The following is a 23,203-nucleotide window of genomic DNA, read 5'->3' as shown; positions in this document are numbered from 1 at the left end:
GATGATGGTATTTACCTTATAATTCGAAGGACTATGACTACCCGTATATACCGAGGGTATAACTGCAGCTCTTTACTAGCAGTATATACGAGTAAATCTAAGATCTTGAAATTATAAGCTAAAATGCTATCCAGATGATGAATTCGAATGTGGTTGATATGATTTTAAAATTCTGGTTGAAAACTGATGAGTTGAATTGGATTCTGATCGAAAAATGATGATTCCTGAATTTTTGGTTGAAAAGCGATAAACTAAGCAAAACCACAATGAGGATGAATGGGACGAGTCCTTGTGTGATGATGTTCGTAGCTGGAATGACGTTAATGACTTTAGCAAATCACTATGAGATTAGTGGATTGTGCTGGCAGATTGTTGCTGTTAACACTTGACCCAGTGGATCAAGTTAAGGGATGTCAAATTAAAAATCTGTATAATTGAAAATTTCCATGAAGGATTGTTCAGATAGAAATTTCGGTCTAATGGACCATTATTGTGATAAGGATTTGAATGTTACGATCTGAGTAAATTATTATCTGATGATGAGTTTTATATAAGGGATCTTTATCCCAGGATTCTGTTAGGTTCACCACACTATAAGGAACCCCAGAATCAAATAGATATTAAGGAAAAGAGTTCTCCTCTAATTTAGCGAGATGAGGACATCTCGCGTTTTTTAAGTGGGGTAGGATGTAAGATTCCTCCCTCCGGCTTTTGAGGTGTGCAGGTGTAAGAACCTCCCATCCTGATCTTATAATTATTCCCCTCTCTCTGAAATAAAAGAAAGATCCTGTTTTGGCCTAGAGAGAGGTTATTCAATTCTTAGATATTTTTGGATGGAAAAATATCTCTTCTTATAAAATAAATTCCCCCGAAATAGAAGTTCAAAAAGAAATTCAGAAGGTGCATTAGAAATAAATTATAATCTGTTCAAAAGGCCTTAGCCTAAGGGTCCAAATTTTTTTAAAATTTTAGATTAAGGTTCTGAGGGACCAATTAGATTAATCCAAATGTAGGGAGGAGATAAATTGAAGAAATAAAGAAAATCCCCCCAAAAATGAGTACTCACATAAGATGAAGAGTTGACTAAGGACAAGGTTATTAGTTAAAAAAGAAGAGATATTTAGAGGAAATGATGCATTTTTGACACCTTGGTGTGGGGAAATTCCCCTCATGAAGGAGGCACCTATTTCACATGTGTGGTTGAGTTTTAAACTCACAAATAATGAGATATTTTCATTTCTCCTCTCTCTTGCTTCAACTAGATCCAAAAAGTAAGCTAAATTGACCTTTTCTGATTTTTGCTTTCTTTAAAATGAAAATGGATGTTATGCCTTGCTAGAAAGGCTTTCCCCCTTCTCTTCATTATTGAATTCAGCCTTTCTTTATCTTAGATGTGTATTCAAATTGATGGAATTAAACTTTTCATATTGTTTACTCTAAATAAAGTGGAAATTGATTAGATTAGAATGATTTAAATCATCTTGGATAATTTCTAGTAATATTTAAAGTGAAAAATTCTAAAAATGGTCAGCCATACAAAGGAGGTTATGGCAAAATTTTCTTAACTTTGGTGAAATAATTTTTATCTTTTTATTATTCAAAAAGAGTAATCCCCACCGCTTGTGTATTCTAAAAGTGTTATTTTTATTCTATGCATAGAAAAATACATATTAGAAATATTTCTATTACAAAAGTGTTATTTTCATTAGAATTAATTTCTATGCATAGAAAGATGCATATTGGGAATATTTTGATTATAAAAGTGTTACTTTCATCAAAATTGATTTTTATGCATAAATAGATGCATAAAAGAATTTTTTTATTATAAAAGTGTTACTTTCATTAAAATTGAATATATGCATAAAAGAATTTTTATTATTATAAAAGCGTTACTTTCATCAAATTTTGATTTTATGCATAGAAAGATGCATAAAGAAATTTATTTTTATTTCAAAAGAGTTATTCTCATCAATTTTGATTTTATGCATAGAAAGATGCATAAGGAAATTTATTTTTATTTCAAAAGAGTTATTCTCATCAATTTTGATTTTATGCATAGAAAGATGCATAAAGAAATTTATTTTTATTTCAAAAGAGTTATTCTCATTAAAATTGATTTTATGCATAGAAATATGCATAAAAGATTTACTTTTATTTCGAAAGTGTTATTTTCCTTAAAATTGAATTTATGCATAAATAGATCCAGTAGACATAAAGGCATTCAAGGATTGGAACCAGGGCGCAAGGAAAGTCATGTATTGGCTTTCAGTTAGTGTCATAGACACGATGATAGGACACACACAGGATTGGCAGAACCTCTTGTGCAGATGTTTCAAACCAACATAAATAAGGAAATTGCAGCTAACACAAGAGCTGCATACTATAGAAAAGAAAACCATGTCTACCACAATGAGTATGCTTTAAAGATCAAGGGAATTATTGAATCCCTTGGGTCTATCAATGTATCGGTGGAAGATGATGACTTGGTAAGTGTCTGTTTGAATGGGCTTGGCAAAGAGTACAAGCCATTCAAGACGTCCATTGCAGTCAGGGAGAATATTCCCAACTTTTGGGACTTGGTGTCTATGATGCTGATCATAGAAGAAAAGTCTGTAGGTGAGGACTCTTCTTCACAAAGAAAGAACACATTAGAACATGCCTTCTACTTCAATTTAGGTAGAGGAAGAGGTAGAGGTTGTGGTCGAGGCCAAGATGGTGCCGATAAAGAAATCATAATTCTAGACAACAATAGTCCAATGATTTGCAGAGCAACAATCATACACAGGTGGAAGAGGCCATTCTAGAGGAAGGGGGAGTCAAAGAGACCGAGGTGGTTGGCAAAGAAATCAGAATGCAAATAACATAGAGTGCTATTATTGTGGAAAACGAGGGCACATGACAAAGGACTGCTATAAAAAACAGAATGACATTAAAAGTTATAAGTTGCACGGTAGGGCAACTATGCATGATCTAGTAAACAGGAAGGTGATGACACACATATGTGAGCAATTGTTTACGATGCAACACATGCGCAGTTCCATAACAAGAGATGTGTCAAGATCTCAAGATACATAGTATGTAGATTTTGGTGCCTCTAACCACATGACCAGTCATGCTGAGTGGTTTAGATACATGAAAAAAATGGAAAACCCAGGTTATGTAAAAACAGGTGGTGATACTGCACATCCCATTGTGCATGTTGGTAAATTGCCATTGTCTATGTAGGATGGCAAAATGAAGTACTTGGCAGATGTACTTCATGTTTTAAATATTACAAAGAACCTGGTTTTTGTTGGACATATGGTTGAGTAGGGTCTATAAGTAAGGTTTAATCCTCAAGGATGTTTTGTGGAAGACTTCAAAAATCAGTGTCGCTTGGTTGTAAAGGGTAGCAGAAATGGAAGGATGTTTACTTTGGATGTGAATATGCCTGAAGTAAAGGAAGCCATATTTGCACATGGAACAGGTGTCATTGGCAGATATTGACATATGGCACAAGTGCATTAGTCATGTGAATGTACAACGACTGAAGTCTATGTAGGCCCAAAATATTGTTCCAGGTTTGCCAAAGTTTAAGGTTGATGGTATGCACAAAGTATGTGAAGCATTCCAGCTTGGTAAGCAGGCCAAACATGCTTTCCCACATGAAAAGCATGTCAGTGCAAGGCCATTAGATGTCATACATTCAGATGTATGGGGACCAACCAAGACTACAACAATTGTACGCTGTAGGTATTATGTTACATTTATTTATGACCACACTAGGAAAGTGTGGGTTTACTTCATGAAGAAGAAAAGTGAGGTTTTTGCTCACTTTCAGAGATTTAAAGCCTTGGTCGAGAAGGAAAAAGGCATGCAAATAAAATGCTCGAGATCAGATGGTGGGGGAGAATGTTTCTCCAATGAGTTCAACGATTTCCTGAGGAAGCAGGGAATCAAGAGACAGTTTACATGCATATACACTCTGCAACAAAATGGTGTTGTAGAAAGGAAAAACAAGCACATTGCAGAAGTGGCATGTGCCTTGATGTGGCTAAAAAGGATATGCCACATTATTTTTGGGCAGAAGCAGTAGCAACTGTTGTGTACATTATGAATAGGACACCCACTGGCAATTGTTCATGGTATGACGTCTAAAAAGAAGTTTAGAGGCATAAGACCGGGATGTGTCTCACTTGAAAGTGTTTGGGTGTATTGCATATGAGAACAAAGTTGGACCCAAAGGCAGAGAAATGCATCTTTATTGATTATGCTATTGAGCAGAAAGATTATAGATGTTATAACCCTACCACATCGTGAGATGCAAGTAAGCAGAGATGTTGTTTTTGACGAGATGAGTATATGGTATGCACCAATAGTGAAGGAAACAGAAGATGCGGATGTAAGAAGTGCTGATGCTGTACCACATTTAGAGTAGCAATCACAGGTGCTTAGTGGACCTGGAGAGTCCTCTAGCAGTGGATCCAATGTTAGCCCATGATCAAGTGGGTTGAGGATCGATGTAGGTACACATGTATCATGCAAAGGGAAGGAAAAGGTAGATCAACCCTTTGTGCTTGATCTGTCAATAGGTCACTCTTATGTGGATGGTGACTCTAGTAATTCTAAGCAGAGCCTTGATGAGGAGCTTGGCATTCCATCTGTGGTCACTTCTGGTGTAAGGAGAATGAGGCCTATTTTTAGGACACCTGGGAGTGATCCAGGTGTATGCAAGTATACGAGGGTTAGGTACCCTATTGACACGTTGAGATATGATGAATATACAACCCATCATATCCCTTACATGGTTAAAACAATAAAGGAATTGGAGCCCACTTGTTTTGAGCAGGCACTTGGGAAATAAGAAACGGGAAGATGCCATGAATGAGGAGATGGTAGCATTGGATACAAATGCAACATGGGAGTTAGTGCCTTTGCCTAAAGAAAATAAGGCAATTGGATGTAAGTGGGTGTATAAAGTCAAGCATAACGCTGATGTGGTTCAATGAGCAGGTATAAGGCAAGATTGGTGGCCAAAGGCAATGTGCAAAGTTATGGCATTGACTATGAAGAGACATTCAACCAGGTTGCAAGAATGGCAACTGTGAGAGCTATTATTGCTATGGTTGCAGCAAAGGGTTGGTCTTTACATCAGATGGATGTAAAGAATGCCTTCTTGCAAGGTGATTTGCAAGAAGAATTTTACATGATGAAACCACTAGGTTATGAGAGTGATGCACACCCAGATTTTGTGTGCAGGTTATGCAAAGCTTTGTATGGCTTGAAGCAGGCACCCAGAGCATGGTCAAACAAGATCAGGGAGTATCTTGTTACCATTGGATTTTAGATATCCAATGCAGATTTTTTACTTTATGTCAAAAAGGCAGATAGAGGGATCGTGTTATTAGTCATCTATGTGGATGATTTGATTATCACTGGTGATAGTGACGTTGACATACATGATGTCAGGAAGCTTTTGAAGCAAAAGTTTGAGATGAAGTATTTAGATGAGCTGGGATATTTTTTGGGCATAGAGGTGGTGAGATCACCTCATGGCATTTTGTCATTGTAGAGGAAATATGGCTTGGACATGTCCAATTACGGTATGACATGATGTAAGCCTATTTCTATGCCATTGGAGAAGAATGCAAAGCTTTTCATAGATACATGTGAGCTTTTGGAGGACCCCACTACATATAGGCACATAGTGGGTAGCTTGATCTACATGACCATTACTAGTCTAGACTTGAGTTACATGTAGCTTGATCTACATGACCATTACGAGTCTAGACTTGAGTTATGCTGTTGGACTTGTGAGTTAGTTTATGTAGGCCCCTAGGAAGCCACACTTGGATGAGGCTAGATGGATTCTTAGGTACATAAAGTCCAAAGTTGATTATGGAATTTTCTATGAGGTTGGTATAGAGATACAACTACATGGGTACACAAATGATGATTGGGCTGGTAGTGTTGCAGACAGGAGATCTACCAGTGGTTTTATGTTCTCATTTAGGAGTGCTGCTCTGAATTGGAGCAGTAAGAAGCAGTCAATAGTTGCCTTGTCGAGTACAAATGCAGAGTATAGGGGTGCTACTATGGCATCTTGTGAGGTAGCTTGGTCTCAGAAGCTACTTGGTGATATGGGTGAGCCCATGGATAGAGCAGTTGTCATTTATTGTGACAAGATGAGGAGAATATAATTGGCTAGTAACCCAGTATACCATGCTAGAATGAAGCACATTGAGGTGCACTATCACTTTGTGAAGGAGAAGGTTCTATAGCAGGTGATGTAGATTTGGTATATATCAGCACCATAGAGGCTCAGGTGGTTGACATCTTCCTTGGAGTGCCGTGTGTGGAGTTGAGCTCGAGGGAGAGTGTTGAGATATCCACCTCAACTAGTGCTACTGGACATTGATGACCCGCCTAGGTGATAGCTTCCACACTTATGCCACTGGCATGGTTGGTGAGATTATGGTCGATATGCCACCAATGGATGACAGGTTGTGTGACAGCCACTTTGGAGTACTAGAGTTATGGCATAGTTATAGCGCCAGCTCATATAGTCGGGTTCACACTATAGACTGACTACTTTGTATATGTTGTTGTAGGAGAGTACTTTCCCTTTATGTATGTACTCTTATCTTTTAGTTATATGGACATAGAGAAGAGAAGAAGATAGAAGAAAATTCAGCCATCCATCCCTCTTGTGTCTTGCACTCTTTTGTGTGTGTGTGTGTGTGTGTTTGCTTGCAACAAGGAACTCAAGCTCTCTCTCTCTCTCTCTCTCTCCCCCGCATTCTCTTTAGCTCCATCACCCAAAAGCCACACTGAAAGCCAACCCATCTCAGGCCCACCTGACGTTATGGCTAGTGAGGAGCCCCCGATTCTTGTAGAGGAACTACCCCCATCTTGGACAAAGGAGCAGTTTGGTGACTTCCCCAACAACCAGCACATGACCTTGGCATCCTCTCTAACTTGGAAGCCACCACTGGAGAGCCCCTCTCGCTTCCTTCCTATCAAGACCCCCTAAAGGAATTCAATCTAGGCACCCATGAGTATCCATGTCCCATTCTCTTGGCCTCCTGGTTATGGGATCACCCCAAATTACTCGAATAGGCCACCACATTTTTCCACTCCTACAAAGATGTTTTCACCTCGACCTACAAGGATCTAGATGATGTGTCGGCCGACATAGGCGTGTACACCATCCCTCTCCAGGAGGGTACTAGACTATAGTGTCTGGGAAGTAGAGCCTACACAACACTAAAAACCAAGTATGCAGAAGTAGTGAAGGTGGAGCTGGAGAAAATGGAGGCTACCCGCATCATTGCCCCGATAAACACACAGAGTGTCTCTCACCCATGGTGATTACCTTGAAGAAGAAAACCAACAAAAAATCCGAGTCTGTGTCGACTTCCGTGCTCTTAACAAGGCCATAATTAAAGATGGATTTCCGATCCCCTTCATGAACAGGGTGCTGGAAGATGTGGCTAGTCATGCTCTGTACAATTTCATGGATGGTTTCAGTGGCTACAACCAAGTGGCCATCCATTTGGATGACTGTTGAAATATACAAGTGAATAGGGTGTGTGCGGGAACAAGCCCTTGGCTAGAGGCTGTAAAAGAGAATCTATAAATGTGAGAGAACCTGTGAAAAGGTGAGAAGAATCTATTGGGAGAGAATAAAGGGTAGGATGAGGAGATTTAGGAGGTGTGGAGGTATTCTGGGAGAGGTGGAGAGAATCAAGCAAAAGAGGTGGAGTGAATCAAGGAGAAATCAGTGGGATTAGATGCTTGGATGTAAACTCTATAAATTTAGGCATTGGCCTAATGAGAATTTGCTAGTTTTTGATTATCCATGCCTACATTAAGCTATTAGTTAATTGCTCACTAATCATGTCTTAATTATCATCTAATCTCTTTGTTAATGATGTTGATTCTAGCATTTGATCCACCATAGCTCATCACATTGCTGTAATTTTAACATGGTATCAGAGCCTAGCCTAGAATCCATCAATTTGTGAGCCCATTATCTTGCTAATTACTTGGCTGATTAGGATTAGTAGAAAATTAATATTTTCACCTCTTTTTCAACTAACCTTTGCACCCCCAGCCAGTGGAGGAGCTCCCTCTCCTTGTAGGCTCAACATTAGCTCAAATGCTTCTAACCCAACATAGCTAACTCAGTGGTGCTCTAGCCAAGTGAATCAGCACAACAAACCGCCAACCACAGCTCTCGATTTTTGTAGATTTGCAGGCATCATTTTTTCTGAGGAAAAATGAGATCTTGTCTTCTCCAATTGCAGTGGGTCTAATTCCTCTTGGCCCCAGGGGTTTTCAAGCATGCTCTACAAGCTGGTGAAGTCAGAATTTGATTTGATCACGTCTATAGTGAGATCCAAGCTCTTCATCAAATCTGCAGGTGACTTTGGTAAAATAGAGATTAAGCATTCAATGTTTGGTCAAATCTTGTGTTTCTTGGCTTAATCCTCTACTATACTAATTGCTATTTATGGCCTTGAAAGGATTTGAGCTCATTTGAACTCTAAGGCCTCAGATCTGGGCTCCCCGCATACTCTGTTTTTTGCACATAAAACAGAGGATTAATTTGTTAATCAATGATTAATCAATACTAATCACTATATTTTGGTGCAATTGAGGATTCAAATTAACCATTAGGTATCTGATATAGATCCCTATAACTTCAGATTGAAATTCGGAGATGGTTTGATACTCCAACCATTCCGTACAAATTGGTTACCCTTGATTTAATGTAATTTCTGGTAAAATTATGCTGATAAATTTGTGGTAATCATTATTTTGCATTTAACCCTTGGTGAATGCCTGCAAATCACACTCAAATTCAAGATTATTCACACCCAGAGTTGCATTTGGGAATGTGCATAAGAATGAATGCTATATGCATTATGTATTGGGCACATTACATCAATGTAAAAATGGGATCAAACACTGCCCTTGTCCAGAATAAGGCAAGAGGTAAGACCTCCCACATAGATTTGGGTTTGCATTGCATAATGACACAAGATAAACATCAAAAGCCCCAAAGAACTGTCAACAAAACATTTAAACATGTTGCTCACACATGGAGCAAGAACTGACGGACAAGCTCAAGGCCCCAGCCATGAAAGATGAAGAACATCTCTTTCCAAGAGGAAGATCCACACCAAGAAGAAAAGCTAAAGGAAGCATTGAAGGAAGACATGGACGCGTGAAGAAAAGCTGCCACAACAAGAAGACTGAAAGAAGAGGAAGACACGGATGCGTGAAGAAAAGCTGCCACAACAAGAAGACTGAAAGAAGAGGAAGACACGGACGCGTGAAGAGAAGCTGCCACGACAAGAAGACTGAAGACAAGAGAAGATGTGAGGCTCCAAGAAGTGAGGAGCCATGTGAAAATCTCTGAGAAAGAGAGAGAGAGAGAGAGAGAGAGAGAGAGAGAGAGAGAGAGAGAGAGAGAGAGAGAGAGAGAGAGAGACCCCACAACCCAATGTAACCTACCCCAACAGAGTAAAACCACCTCTGAGCCACCAATGATGTAGGCCATGTGGTAGATGTATGTGTGAGCACTTTAGTCAAGGTCGCGGGCACTTGTAGTAGCCTTGGACACATAGAGAGAGAGAGAGTGTCAAGGACTATGAGTTTAGGGACTTGAGGCACTAGTCGCGGACTATTAAGTAAGAGGGAAACTTGGTATAGGGTCCAGGTGTGCTAAGATTGTTCACTTGAAGGGAGGTGTGCTAGTAGGCACTGGTCGCGGACTATCAAGTAAGAGGGAAACTTGGTATAGGGTCCAGCTGTGCTAGGAGTATTCACTTTAGGGGAGGTGTTGAAATATACAAGTGAATAGGGTGTGTGTGGGAACAAGCCCTTGGCTAGAGGCTGTAAAAGAGAATCTGTAAATGTGAGAGAACCTATGAAAAGGTGAAAAGAATCTACTGGGAGAGAATAAAGGGTAGCATGAGGAGATTTAGGAGGTGTGGAGATATTCTGGGAGAGGTGGAGAGAATCAAGCAAAAGAGGTGGAGTGAATCAAGGAGAAATCAGTGGGATTAGATGCTTGGATGTAAACTCTATAAATTGAGGCATTGGCCTAATGAGAATTTGCTGGTTTTTGATTATCCATGCCTACATTAAGCTATTAGTTAATTGCTCACTAATCACATCTTAATTATCATCTAATCTCTTTGTTAATGATGTTGATTCTAGCATTTGATCCACCATAGCTCATCACATTGCTGTAATTTTAACAATGACCTATCAAAAATAACCTTTGTCACCCAATGGGGCACCTACCTCTACAACAAAATGCCATTTAAGTTGTGCAATTCCCCAACCACTTTCCAACCTGACCAACATTTTTCAGGAATTTCTCATGAGCTTCGTCAAAGCATTTGTGGATGATTTCTCCAACTTCATCGGCACACATCTTGCAATGTGTTTGGAAGCCTTTGCTGACCACCTCCACTAATTAGCCTTGGTCTTTGGTAAGTGTCGCTTCTATCATCTCTGACTCAACCCCTTCAAATATCACTTCTTAGTTGTGTAGGGCACACTTTTGGGCCACATAGTCTTAGCCCAAGGCCTCGCTCCAAATCCAGATAAGATAGTTGCCATCTTGAGGTTACCCCCTCCCATCACTCCTAAGGGCACTCATGTCTTTGTTGGGCACACTGGCTATCACGGTCGCTTTATCCGCATGTATGCTGCCCCTCACCCGCCTTGTTAGTCCCACCACCCCATTCCTCTGGTCCACCCCTGAGTCCGTAGCCTTCTCCTATCTTAAGCATTGTCTCACTCAAGCACCCATCCTCATACCTCCCAATTGGTCCATCATCTTTCACATGCATGCAGATGCCAGCATCACTTCTTGTGGGTGTAGTGCTAGCCCAGCCCAATAAGAAGTACTAGATTGACCGTCCCATCTACTATGCTAGTCGCCTCCTCAACTCTGTAGAAAGAAACTACAACATTATAGAAAGGGAGGCTCTAGCCATAGTGTATTCCTGTCAAAAGTTTCGCCACTACTTACTGGGTGTGCACTTCATCGTCCATCACCGATCATCACGCTCTCAAGTACCTCCTCAACAAACCCCAAGTGGCGGGCCGCGTGTGGAGATGGCTTCTCTTATTCCAAGAGTTTGATTTTGAGATCATTTTGCGGCTAGACACCATGTGATGGCGGATCATCTCTTATGCATCGACTCCGACGAGCCTGCCACCCCTTCAGATATCAATGATGATCTTCTTGATAGTGTGCTTTTCAAGGTAGATGCTTCCCTAGCTTGGTATGGGGATGTGGTTGCTCTTTTGTCCACATGAAAATTTCTGTATAGTCTCTCTCCAAAGGATAAGCATCGGCTCTTGCTGAAAAGACATCCATTTCAACTAGTGGGCTGGCTAACTCTACAAAGCCGGTGAGGATGGTTTCCTCCATCGGTGTGTCAACCCACATGAATTCCATTACCTTGTGGAGGATTCCCATGATGGTCCATCTGGGGGTCACTATCCTGGTCACACCACTCCTGAACGCCTTTTGCACTTAGGACTCTAGAGGCCCACCATGTTCAAGGATTTTCAGGTTTATGCCCAATCTTGTGACATTTGTTAAAGGTGTGTCCCCAAGCCGATCAAGTAGGACAACAGACCTCTCCACATCTCCTTGGGATGGTCTCCATTTAAAAAATGGGGACTGGACTTTGTGGGACCCATTGAACCCATGGCCCACCCTAGTCGCACTGCAGGTACATACTTGTGGCCACCACTGACTATGCCACTAAGTGGGCTGAGGCCATAGCCACCACCAAGGACTGCACATCTCAGATAGTTGCAAAATTTTTGTGCGAGCACATCTTCGCTCAATTTGGTTGTCCCTTGTGTTGAAATATGCAAGTGAATGGGTGTGTGCAGGAATAAGCCCTTAGCTAGAGATTGTAAAAGGGAGTCCGTAATTGAGTGGGTAACAGTGAAAAGGTGAGAAGAATCTACTGAATGAGAGAATCAAGGGTAGCATGAGTGAATATAGGGGTGTGGAAAGATTCTAGGAAAAGGTGCCCCAGATGTAGGAGAGGTGGCACAAATCAAGGAGAAATCAGTGGAGTGGGTGTTTGGCACCTTGTGGATGTAAAAGCTATAAATTGAGGCATTGGCCTAATGAGAATTTGCTAGTTTTGGAGTATCCATGCCTACATTATACTATTAGATTATTTGTGCACTATTCTTGCTTTAATCACTCTCTAATTTCTTGCTAATCATGTTGATTCTGGCATTTGATCCACCATAGCCCTTCACATTGCTGAAAATTCAACTTGGTATCAGAGCCTAGCTTAGGATTTAGCTAATTTTTTAAGCCTAATCACCTTGCTAATCATGGATTAGGAGTTAAACTTTTTCTTTAGTTATTTTCAACTAATCTTCTGCACCCCCAGCTGGTGGAGGGGCTTGATCTCCCTCCAATCTTTAAATTAGCTATAACAATCTCTTAGACACATCTAGGTAACATCCCCACGCATCGGCCTACCACAACAGTTCCTCAAACCGTCGATGGATGCAGCCGGGAAAGAAACCATTTGTTTGTGAGATCCCTCTGCCCCCTTCGCGCACCGGATTCCTGGTTGCTAGCAGAGCGGAAGTAGCTTCTTCTTGTGTGGGGCAGGGTTTCCCACTTGGGGCCTCGCTCTCTCGAATGTCCAGACACGAGACTAATCTGGTGGTCATTCCGAAACCAGAACCGGAAAAATTTCCCTTGCCCGGAAAACGAGGACGATTCCACCTTTTTTGATTTCCTTAATGAATTTTCTAACGGGGTCAAGAGACTAAACTAACCTTCACCTGATTAAAACCAAATAGAAGGAAAACTATTACAGACTTAACTTAAAGAAATCAATGCTTTTTTCCTAACTGAATCAGACACAGCCATTGATCTATTCATTTGAGAGTTTTTCAGATTTTTATTTTACTACTCGAGTTCTAAGCGTATTTCTATTATTCAATTTCATTATTAAAACTCTACTGATTCCATCCTAACCCCATCCGGCCCATGGGTTAGCCACTGCCCAACCACTGGAATTGGTAGAACCAGACAATTACTCACCCACCCATAATTGAATGCATTTCTTAACTTTTGCTTTTCGAATACAGATACGCACACACTCCTCTTTAAACTTTAACTTATAAAACAATCCATAGACAAACAATTATTGATTACAGATGTCATAACTCAAAATTTCCATCCAATCCTTGTTTCTTAAAAAAAACACTATCACTTTGGACTCTCCGTTGAGACTAGCTGGTCAGCAACAACGAGATCTAGTAACAGAATACAATAGTCATTGGTCCATCATACAATATCTTCCACGATATATGCATGGGTGTCCTCGGCACTGCGAGCCCGTGCATCACCTTGTCAGAACCCTCCAAGATCCTCCTTAGGTGTCTTGGCACTTCACTCAGGGACCGCTTCGTCGTCCCTCATCCAGAAGTGCACCATTTTAATCGTACAGGTCAAGGCTTTGCCGCGTGAGTTGTCCTTTGAACACTCCTCGCCAGCTGTTGCAACCGAACTTCCCTTAGAAAAACACATATACCAAATGCTCCCTCCAGCATTCTGGCGTAAGACAATCCTTTAAGAAAACAGGGTTTCTATGCAAGTTTTCAGTTTGAATTTTTTTAAATACAATGAGTATATCTTAAATCAGTATCCCCAAAACTTCATAATCGTAATACTGAATTTCAAACAAAATTCCTCGAATTCTATAACCTTGATCCTCAGATCAATTCAAAAGGTCTCAACTTAGTTTCAGATTTGGTGGGAGATTTGAGTGTATTTTCCTGAACTGGTCACATCTTCTTTCCTCGAAACTGACGAAGAAGTTTTTTTTATAACAAAAAAATTTCCAATATGCATCTTTCTATGCATAGAATTTAAATCTAATGAAAATAACACTTTTATAATAAATTTTTTTTCCAATATGCATCCTTCTATGCATAGAATTTAAATCTAATGAAAATAACACTTTTATAATATATTTTTTTTCTAGTATGCATCCTTCTATGCATAGAATTTAAATCTAATGAAAATAACACTTTTATAATAAAAAATTTCCAATATGCATTCTTCTATGCATAGAATTTAAATCTAATGAAAATAACACTTTAATAATAAAAAAAATTTCAGTATGCATCTTTCTATGCATCTCTCTATGCATAGAAATTAAATCAATAATTATATCAATGATATCCATGCATATTCCTAGATAAATATGTACATGGGGTAGATAAAAATATTTCTTTTAGAATGCACAATTGGTGGGGATTACTCTTTTAGAATAACATAAGATAAACTTTATTTCCACAAAATTTAAGAAAATTTTGCCATAACCTCCTTTGTATGGCTGACCATTTCTCAATTTTTACATTCTAATAACACTTTAAAATTAATCCCAATTTGAAGTAAAGTACTCTAATCTACTCCATTATAACTTTCTAAAGAGTAAACAATAAGAAAAGTTTAAATCAATTTTTTTTGTTACACTTATTAGGATAAAGAAGGGCTGAATTCTTAAGGAAGAGAAGGGGGCAGCCTTTTCATCAAGGCATTATCATCAAGATTCACTAAAAAAGCAAAGAAATCAAAAAAACATAAATTAGAAATTAAAAAAGTAGAGTTTTTAGCTTACATGGAGTTTTGTGAGCTTTCCTTTGGCTTGAGGGATTGAGGATTCTACTCTTGTTTAGATCAAGAGTGGCCACCAATTCTTTTGGAGAGGATTTATTCAAAAACAATTGAATTATCAAAATGTATTTGACTTTGGGGAGGAGTAGAGTAACAGTGCATAAACACTATTAAGCTTTTACAAAGGGGGAGGCTTCTTTTTTTAGGAAAAAGTGAGCCTCAAACCAAGCAAACTGATTCTACAATTTTCCAGATCAGTTTGGTCAATTTTTGACCATTTTTGGGTTAGTTCAGCTTACTTTTTGAAACTAGACTTGAAATAGGAGAGAGGAGAGATGAAATATCTCATTTTATTGATTTAAAATGGAAAGCAATGATGAGAAAAAAGGCACCTCCTTCATGAGGGGGAATCCCCACTCTGAGGTGTCAAAAATTCATTTTTTAATATTTCCTTTGGTCCTTAGTCCACTCTTTATCTTATGTGAGCATTTACTCATTTTTGGGAGATTTGTCTTTATTTCTTCAATTTATCTCCTCTTTACATTTGGATTAATCTTATTGGCCCCTCAGAACCTTAATCCAAAATTTTTAGAAAATCTGGACCCTTAGGCTAAGGTCTTTTGAGCATATTATAATTTATTTCTAATGCACCTTAGGAAATTCTTTTTAAACTTCTATTTTGGGGGAATTTAATTTAATAAGAAAGGATATTTTTCCATCCAAAAATATCTAAAATCTGAGTTATCTCTCTCTAGAACATTTTCTCTCTCTAGGCCAAAACAGGTAGAAACAAGATCTTTTATTATTCTGAAAAGGGGATTGATTACTGGGGAAGAAACTGGACATCTTGAGGAGTTGGGGAGGAGTCTTACATTCTCTCCCACTTGAAAAATGCGAGATTTCCTCATCTCGCAAACTGGAGGTAATCCCGCAACAGTCTGGCTTCTTTCTCCTAGGTGGCGTCTTCAAAAGGATAGAACTTTAATTTGACTAATAATTCTTAGAATTCTGTTCTTGAGAACCTTTTCTCGAACATCAAGGATTTCTTCAGATTGGAGTTCCATCAGCCCTTGGGTTGAAGAAGTTAAGAGTTCATCAAAAGCACATGATTCGGGCTTGGTACATACTTTTTAAGTAGGCTGACATGAAATACATTATGTACTTTGAGATGAGGAGGCAGAAGAAGTTCATATGCTAAGTCACCTACTTTCTTTGTAACTAGATATGGCCCACAGTATTTGGGGGATAACTTCTTGTACTTCTCAAGAGATAGAGAACTTCTTTTGGGACGTACTTGAATGAAGACCATATTTGCTTCTTTGAACTTTCTGTTTGACCTCTTCTTATCTGCATACTGCTTCTGTCTATCCTAGGCAGCTCTTAAATCTTTGCGGATTGACTGCATCTGCTGCTCCATGTCGTCAAGCATCTCTCTGGACATCTCGACCCTAATCAATGGGTCGGCGGACCAAGTTAATGGTGTTAGGCAGTCTTGTCCATACAGATCTTTGAAAGGGCTCATCTCGATGCTTCGGTGATAAGAGGCATTGCAGGCAAACTCAACTAGGTGCAGATAGCTTAGCCACTTCTTGGGTTCCTTGCCACAGCATGACCGAAGTATATCTTCGATTACTTGGTTTACCCTTTCAGTTTGACCATTAGTCTCGAGGTGGTAAGCTATGCTGAGATCCAAGAAAGTTCCTACTGCTTTGAAAAATGCACTCCAGAATCTTGACGTGAACTTGGGATCTCGATCATTCTTTTACTGGAATCAGATGGGTAACTTTGGTTCGTCTATCAACTACCACGAAGATGGAGTTGTAACTTGATAGTCCAGTAATAAAATCCATACTGATACATTCCCACTTCATCTGGGGGATGTCTAATGGATGTAACTTCCCAGGCATTTTTTCTCTTTCTGCTTTGACTTTCTGACAAATCAAGCATTGACATACATGATTAAGTACATCCTTTTTTAGTCCAGGCCAAAAGAAGCTTTTCTTTTATAGACATGTAGGCCTTGATGAAACCTGGATGTCCTGCAATAAGGCTGTCATGGGCTTTATTTAGAATTTGACCCTTAGTTTCCTCATCATTTTAGGAATGCAGAGCCTGCTATTATAATACATAATTCCATCATCCAGACTGTACCCTTGAACTCGGTTCAACTCCTGAGGAGTTTTGCTTTCCTGCATAAGTAGGGTAGCAATAGGGCCAAAGAATCTATCCTGCATGATCTTCTCTCTTGCTTCATTAATCAATGGATTTGACACCACTGTGATTGCGAGCAAGGAGGCTTTTCTGCTGAGAGCATCTACTACCACATTTTCTTTGCCTGGGTGGTACTTGATTTCAAAATCAAATTCCTGCAGGGTTTGCATCCACCTTCTTTGGTGCATGTTGAGATCCTTCTGAGTGAAGATCCACTTTAAGCTCTGATCTGTCATCAAAGTGAATCTTTGACCCAGTAGGTAATGTCTCCACAACTTCAGGGCATATACTACTGAAAGTAGCTCCAGGTCGTGGACAACATAATTTCTCTCATGCATTTTGAGTTTTCGGGATTCATAAGCCACTGCATGACCTTCCTACATGAGTGCACCTCCCAAGGCAAAACCACTGGCATCAGTTATTACTACCTCAAAGGGTAGAGAGAAATCTAGAAATTTTAGAACAGGATTGGTTACCAAGGTGGTCTTCAGCTTATAAAAAGCGCTCTAACACCTAGCAGACCATTGGAACGGGATATTCTTCTTGAGAAGATTAGTCAGGGGGGAAGCTATGAGAGAATACTTAAGTATAAAAATTCTATACCAACCAATTAATTCCAAGAATCCTCTGACTTCTTTCACTGTCTTTGGTTCAGGCCAATCTATGACTGCTTGGACTTTTGCAAAATCTAGAGAAATTCCGTCTTTGGATACCAGAAAGCCCAAGTATTCAACATGGTCGACAGAGAAAGTGCATTTGCTCTTTTTTGCAAAGAGTTGGTGCTTCCTTAGAATCTCAAGAACTTTTCGGATGTGAGCTTCAAGATCAGCTGCATTCTTTGAGTAAATCAGAATATCATCAAAGAAAACAAGAACAAAATCATCCAAGTATTCTCTGAGAATGTCCTGCATTAGGCGATTGAATGTAGCTAGGGCATTTGTCAATCCAAACAGCATAACTGTAAATTCATAGTGCCCATATCGAGTATTGATGGCTGTCTTCAGGATATCTTGCTCATTAATCCTGATCTGATAATACCATGATTTGAGATCTATCTTTGTGAAGATCTGGGCTCCACTTAGCCTGTCCAGAAGCTCATCAATTCTGGGGATAGGATACTTATTCTTAACTGTCAGTTGATTGAGACCTTTGTAATCCACACAAAGTCTTAGCGTTCCATCTTTCTTTTTCTGAAAGAGAACTGGTGCTCCCTAAGGTGAAACACTGGGCCTTAGAAACCCTTGTTCCAACAACTACCTAAGTTGTTTCTTGAGTTCAATGGCTTCAGGGACTGGCATTCTGTACATGCACTGGGCTATTGGCTGAGCTTCGGGGGTCAATTCTATCACATGTCCTACTTCCCGAATTGGAGGCATCTCTGTTAGCTCTGTTGGGAATAAATCATCATACTCACTTAACCATTCTGGTTCTTTAGCCTTTAACTTTGTGTCTATTGGATTCATTTTGACAACATAAATGAGTTGCTTCTTTCTTCTAAGTCCTTTTAGTAATTTAGAAGCTTTTACTAATTGCAGACGGGATCCTAAAATTCTGGTTCCTTGAACTTTGTTTCCGTGAAAGTCATAGAAGGAAATGGTTCCATTATGACAGTGAATGTCAGCTTGATTTTTGTGGAGCCAATCCATTCCAAGGATTCCATTGAAAACTCCCAAAGGTAGGACTTTGAACTGACTGAATACGATCTGTCTCATGGTGAGTGAAAAGGATCTTCCCACTGGCCAATTCAACTTGCATAGGTTTCCTTGATTTCTGTTTTAAGACTAGCTTACGCAAGCATCCAGGGAAAATAAATGAATGAGTACTGCTGCCTGAATCAATCAAAAGTTTGAATGACTTACACTTATACTCGGCTGGAGTATGGATGACAAAGAATTGATGATTTGGCCCTTGGTTTTCAATTGCGGCATAAATCTAGCCTCTTTCCTCTTCCACTACTTCTGCTATTGTAACTCCTCTGGCTCCTGTGCAGACTGGGATGGAACTCTTTGTCTTTGGTTCCTCCCCTTAGAAAAACATCTACCAAATGCTCCCTCCAGTATTCTGGCGTAAGACAGTTCTTTAAGAAAACAAGGTTTTTATGCAAGTTTTCAGTTTGATTTTCTTTTGAATACAAGGAGTATTTCATGAGTCACTATCTCCAAAACTTCTTGATCAGTATTCTGAATTTCATACCAGAATTCCTTGAATTCTGTAACCTTGATTCACAGATCAATTCAAAGGGTCTCAAACTTAGTCTCAAATTTGGCAAGAGTTTTGAGTGTATTTTTCTAAACAGGTCACATCTTCTTTCCTCGAAACTGACGAAAGAGTTTGGTCTTAGTCATAGTCTGATAAGATTTTTCCTAAACTATCTTTCTTAAAAAGGTTTGATAATTCAATTACTATATTACTGAATTTCTTTCTTTGAATATTCACTTAACTGATTTCTAAATTAGTTACGAATTCCAATGAGAAATAAAATAATCATTTACCTGAATATTTCAATCTCAATACATTTCTTGAATTTTCTTTTTACAATCCGTGTGAATATAAAACGATAGAAATATCTCTCTTAGAGTATTTAATTATTCATTTATCAAATACTCATAGAATTTAAGAGAATTCTAATTTTGATATAAAAATTCTTTATGCATCTATTTATGCATAAAAATCAACTTCAATGGGAATAACACTTTTATTAAAAAATCCTTTTATGCATCTATTTTTATGCATAAAATCAATTTTAATAGGAATAACACTTTTAAAATAAAAAGAATTTCTTTATGCATCTATTTATGCATAAAAATCAATTTATAAGAATAAAACTTTTATAATAAAATTTCCTTTATGCATCTTTCTATGCATAAAAATCAAATTTAATAAGAATAACACTTTTGTAAAAAAAAAATCATTTATGCATTTTTCTATGCATAAAAATTAAATTTAATGAGAATAACACTTTTATAATAAAAAATTTCCATTATGCATCTTTTTATGCATAAAAATCAAATTTAATGAGAATAACACTTTTATAATAAAAAAGTTTCCATTATGCATCTTTCTATGCATAAAATTTAAATTTAATGAGAATAACACTTTTATAATAAAAAAATCCATTATGCATCTTTCTATGCATAGAAATCAATTTTAATAATTAATATCAGCGTTATCCATGCATATTCATAGGTGACTATGTACATGGAGCAATTAGAATATTTCTTTTAGATGCAAAAATGGTGGGAATTACTCTTTTGGAATAACATAAAAACAAACTTTCTTTTCCACAAAATTTTAGAAAATTTTGCTATAACCTCCTTTGTATGGCTGACCATTTCTCATTTTTATCATTCTTTAATTGACTTAAATTAACCCAAATTAGATTTATAGAACTCTAATCTACACAATTTTCTAAAATTCAAGAGAGTAAACAATAAGAAAAGTTTAATTAATCTCTTAGTTAATCTTTCTAGGATTAAGAAAGGCTAGAATGTAAAGAAGAGAAGGGGGTGGCCTTTTCCTCAAAGGCATAGCATTTGAATTTAAAACATGAAAATCAAGAAAACCATAGATTTAAAATCAAACAAGTAAGAAAATTAGCTTACATGGAGCTTGTAAGCTCTCCTTTGGCTTGAGGGATTGAGGGTTCTACTCTTGTTTGAAGCAAGAGTGGCCACCAATTTACTTTGGAGAGGATTAGGCGAAAAATAATTAAATTATTAAAGAAATTCAATGTAGATGGCTCAGGGCAGGAGTAGAGTAACAGTGCATAAACACCATTAAGCTTTTACAAAGGGGGAGGCTTCTATTTATAGGAAAAAGTGAGCCTCTAACAAAGCAAATGGATTCTAGAATTTTCCAGATTAGTTTGGTCAATTTTTGACCATTTTTGGGTCAATTCAGCTTACTTTTTGGATCTAGTTTTGAGATAGGAGAGAGGAGCTATGAAAATATCTCATTTAATTGATTAAAAATTGATAAGAAAAATGTGCCTACATCATGAGGGGAGATTCCCACTCTGAGGTGTCAAAATTCAGTTTTTTAATCCTTTTCTTTGGTCCTTAGTCCACTCTTCATCTTATGTGAGCATTTACTCATTTTTGGGAGGTTTTTCTTTTATTCTTCAATTTATCTCCTCCCTACATTTGGATTAATCTTATTGGTCCATAAGAACCTTAATCCAAAAATTTTTAAAAATATGGACCCTTAGGCTAAGGTCTTTTGTGCACATTATAATTTATTTCTAATGCACCTTAGGAATTTCTTTTTAAACTTCTGTTTCGAGGGAATTTATTTTAATAAGAAGGGATATTTTTCCATCCAAAGATATCTAAAAACTGAATTATCTCTCTCTAGAATATTTTCTCTCTCTAGGCCAAAACAGGTAGAAATAAGATCTTTTATTATTCTAAAAAGAGGATTGATTACAGGCGAAGAAATTGGACATCTCTTGAGGGGCTGGGGAGAAATCTTACATTCTCTCTCACTTGAAAAATGCGAGATGTCGTCATCTCGCAAACTGGGGGTAATTCTGCATCAGTTCAGCTTCCTTCTCCTCTCCCAGGTGGCGTCTTCAAAAGAATAGAACTTCCATTTGACTAATAATTCTCTCAGAATTCTGTTCCTGAGAACCTTCCCTCAGACATCAAGGATTTCTTTAGGTTGGAGTTCCATCTGCCCTTAGTTTGAAGAAGCTAAGAGTTCATCACCATTAAGCACATGATTCAGGCTCAGTACATACTTCTTAAGTAGGCTGACATGAAATACATTATGTACTTTGAGATGAGGAGGCAGAAGAAGTTCATAGGCTAAGTCACCTATTTTCTTTGTAATCAGATATGGCCCACAGTATTTGGGGGATAACTTCTTGTACTTCCCAAGAGATAGAGAACTTCTTTTGGGGCGTACTCGTCGAGAAGACCATATCTGCTTCTTCGAATTTTCTATGTGACCTCTTCTGATCTGCATACTGCTTTTGTCTATCTTGGGTAGCTTTTATATCCTTGCAAATTGACTGCATCAGTAGCTATGCTCCATGTCATCAAGCATCTATCTAGACATCTCACCCCTAATCAATGGGTCGACGAATCAAGTTAATGATGTTAGGCATGCTTGTCCATACAAAGCTTTGAAAGGGCTCATCCCGATACGTCCGTGATAAGAAGCATTGTAGGCAAATTCGACTAGGTGCAGATAGCTTAGCCACTTCTTGGGTTCCCTGCCCACAGCATGACCGAAGTATATCTTCAATTACTTGGTTCACCCTTTCTGTTTGACCATCGATCTCGGGGTGGTAAGCTGTGCTGAGATCCAAGAAAGTTCCTACTGCTTCGAAGAATGCAGTCCAGAATCTTGACGTGAATTTGGGATCTCGATCACTTACTATTCTCCTGGGTAGGCCATGCAATCTGAAGATTTCCTTGAGGAACACTCTGGCCACATCCACTGCAGTAGTGTAGGTTTCTTTTACTAGAATTAGATGGCCAACTTTGGTTAATCTGTCAACTACCACGAAGATGGAGTTGTAACTTGATTGCACTGAAGGTAGTCCAGTAATAAAATCCATACTGATACATTCCCACTTCATCTGGGGGGGATGTCTAACGGCCGGATGTAACTTCCCAGGCATTTTTACTCTTTCGGCTTTGACTTTCTGACATATCAAGCATTGACGTACATGATTAAGTACATCCTTTTTTAGTCCAGGCCAAAAGAAGCTTTCTTTATAGACATGTAGGTCTTGATGAAACCTGGATGTCCTCCTATAAGGCTATCATGGGCCTCATTCAGAATTTGACCCTTAGTTCCCTCATCATTGGGAATGCATAGCCTGCTATTATAATACATAATTCCTTCATCTAGACTATACCCTTGAACTTGGTTCAACTCCTGAGGAGTTTTACTTTCCTGCATAAGTAGGGAAGCAATAGGGCCAAAGAATCTATCCTGCATGATCTTCTCTCTTGCTTCATTAATCAATGGATTTGACACCATTGTGATTGTAAGCAAGGAGGTTTTTTTACTGAGGGCATCTGCTACCACATTTTCTTTGCCTGGGCGGTACTTGATTTCAAAATTGAATTCTTGCAAGGGGTCTACATCCACCTTCTTTGGTGCATGCTGAGATCCTTCTGAGTGAAGATCCACTTTAGGCTCTGATGATCTGTCATCAAAGTGAATCTTTGACCCAATAGGTAATGTCTCCACACAACTTCAGGCATAGACTACTGAAAGTAGCTCCAGGTCATGGATAGCATAATTTCTTTCATGTGTTCTGAGTTTTCAGGATTCATAGGCCACTGCATAACCTTCTTGCATGAG

This window comes from Cibotium barometz, chromosome 36, assembly GCF_041138505.1.
Source record: "Cibotium barometz isolate CiBa-2024 chromosome 36, ASM4113850v1, whole genome shotgun sequence".
Taxonomy (NCBI): Eukaryota; Viridiplantae; Streptophyta; class Polypodiopsida; order Cyatheales; family Cibotiaceae; genus Cibotium; species Cibotium barometz.
This window is presented reverse-complemented; position numbering follows the sequence as displayed.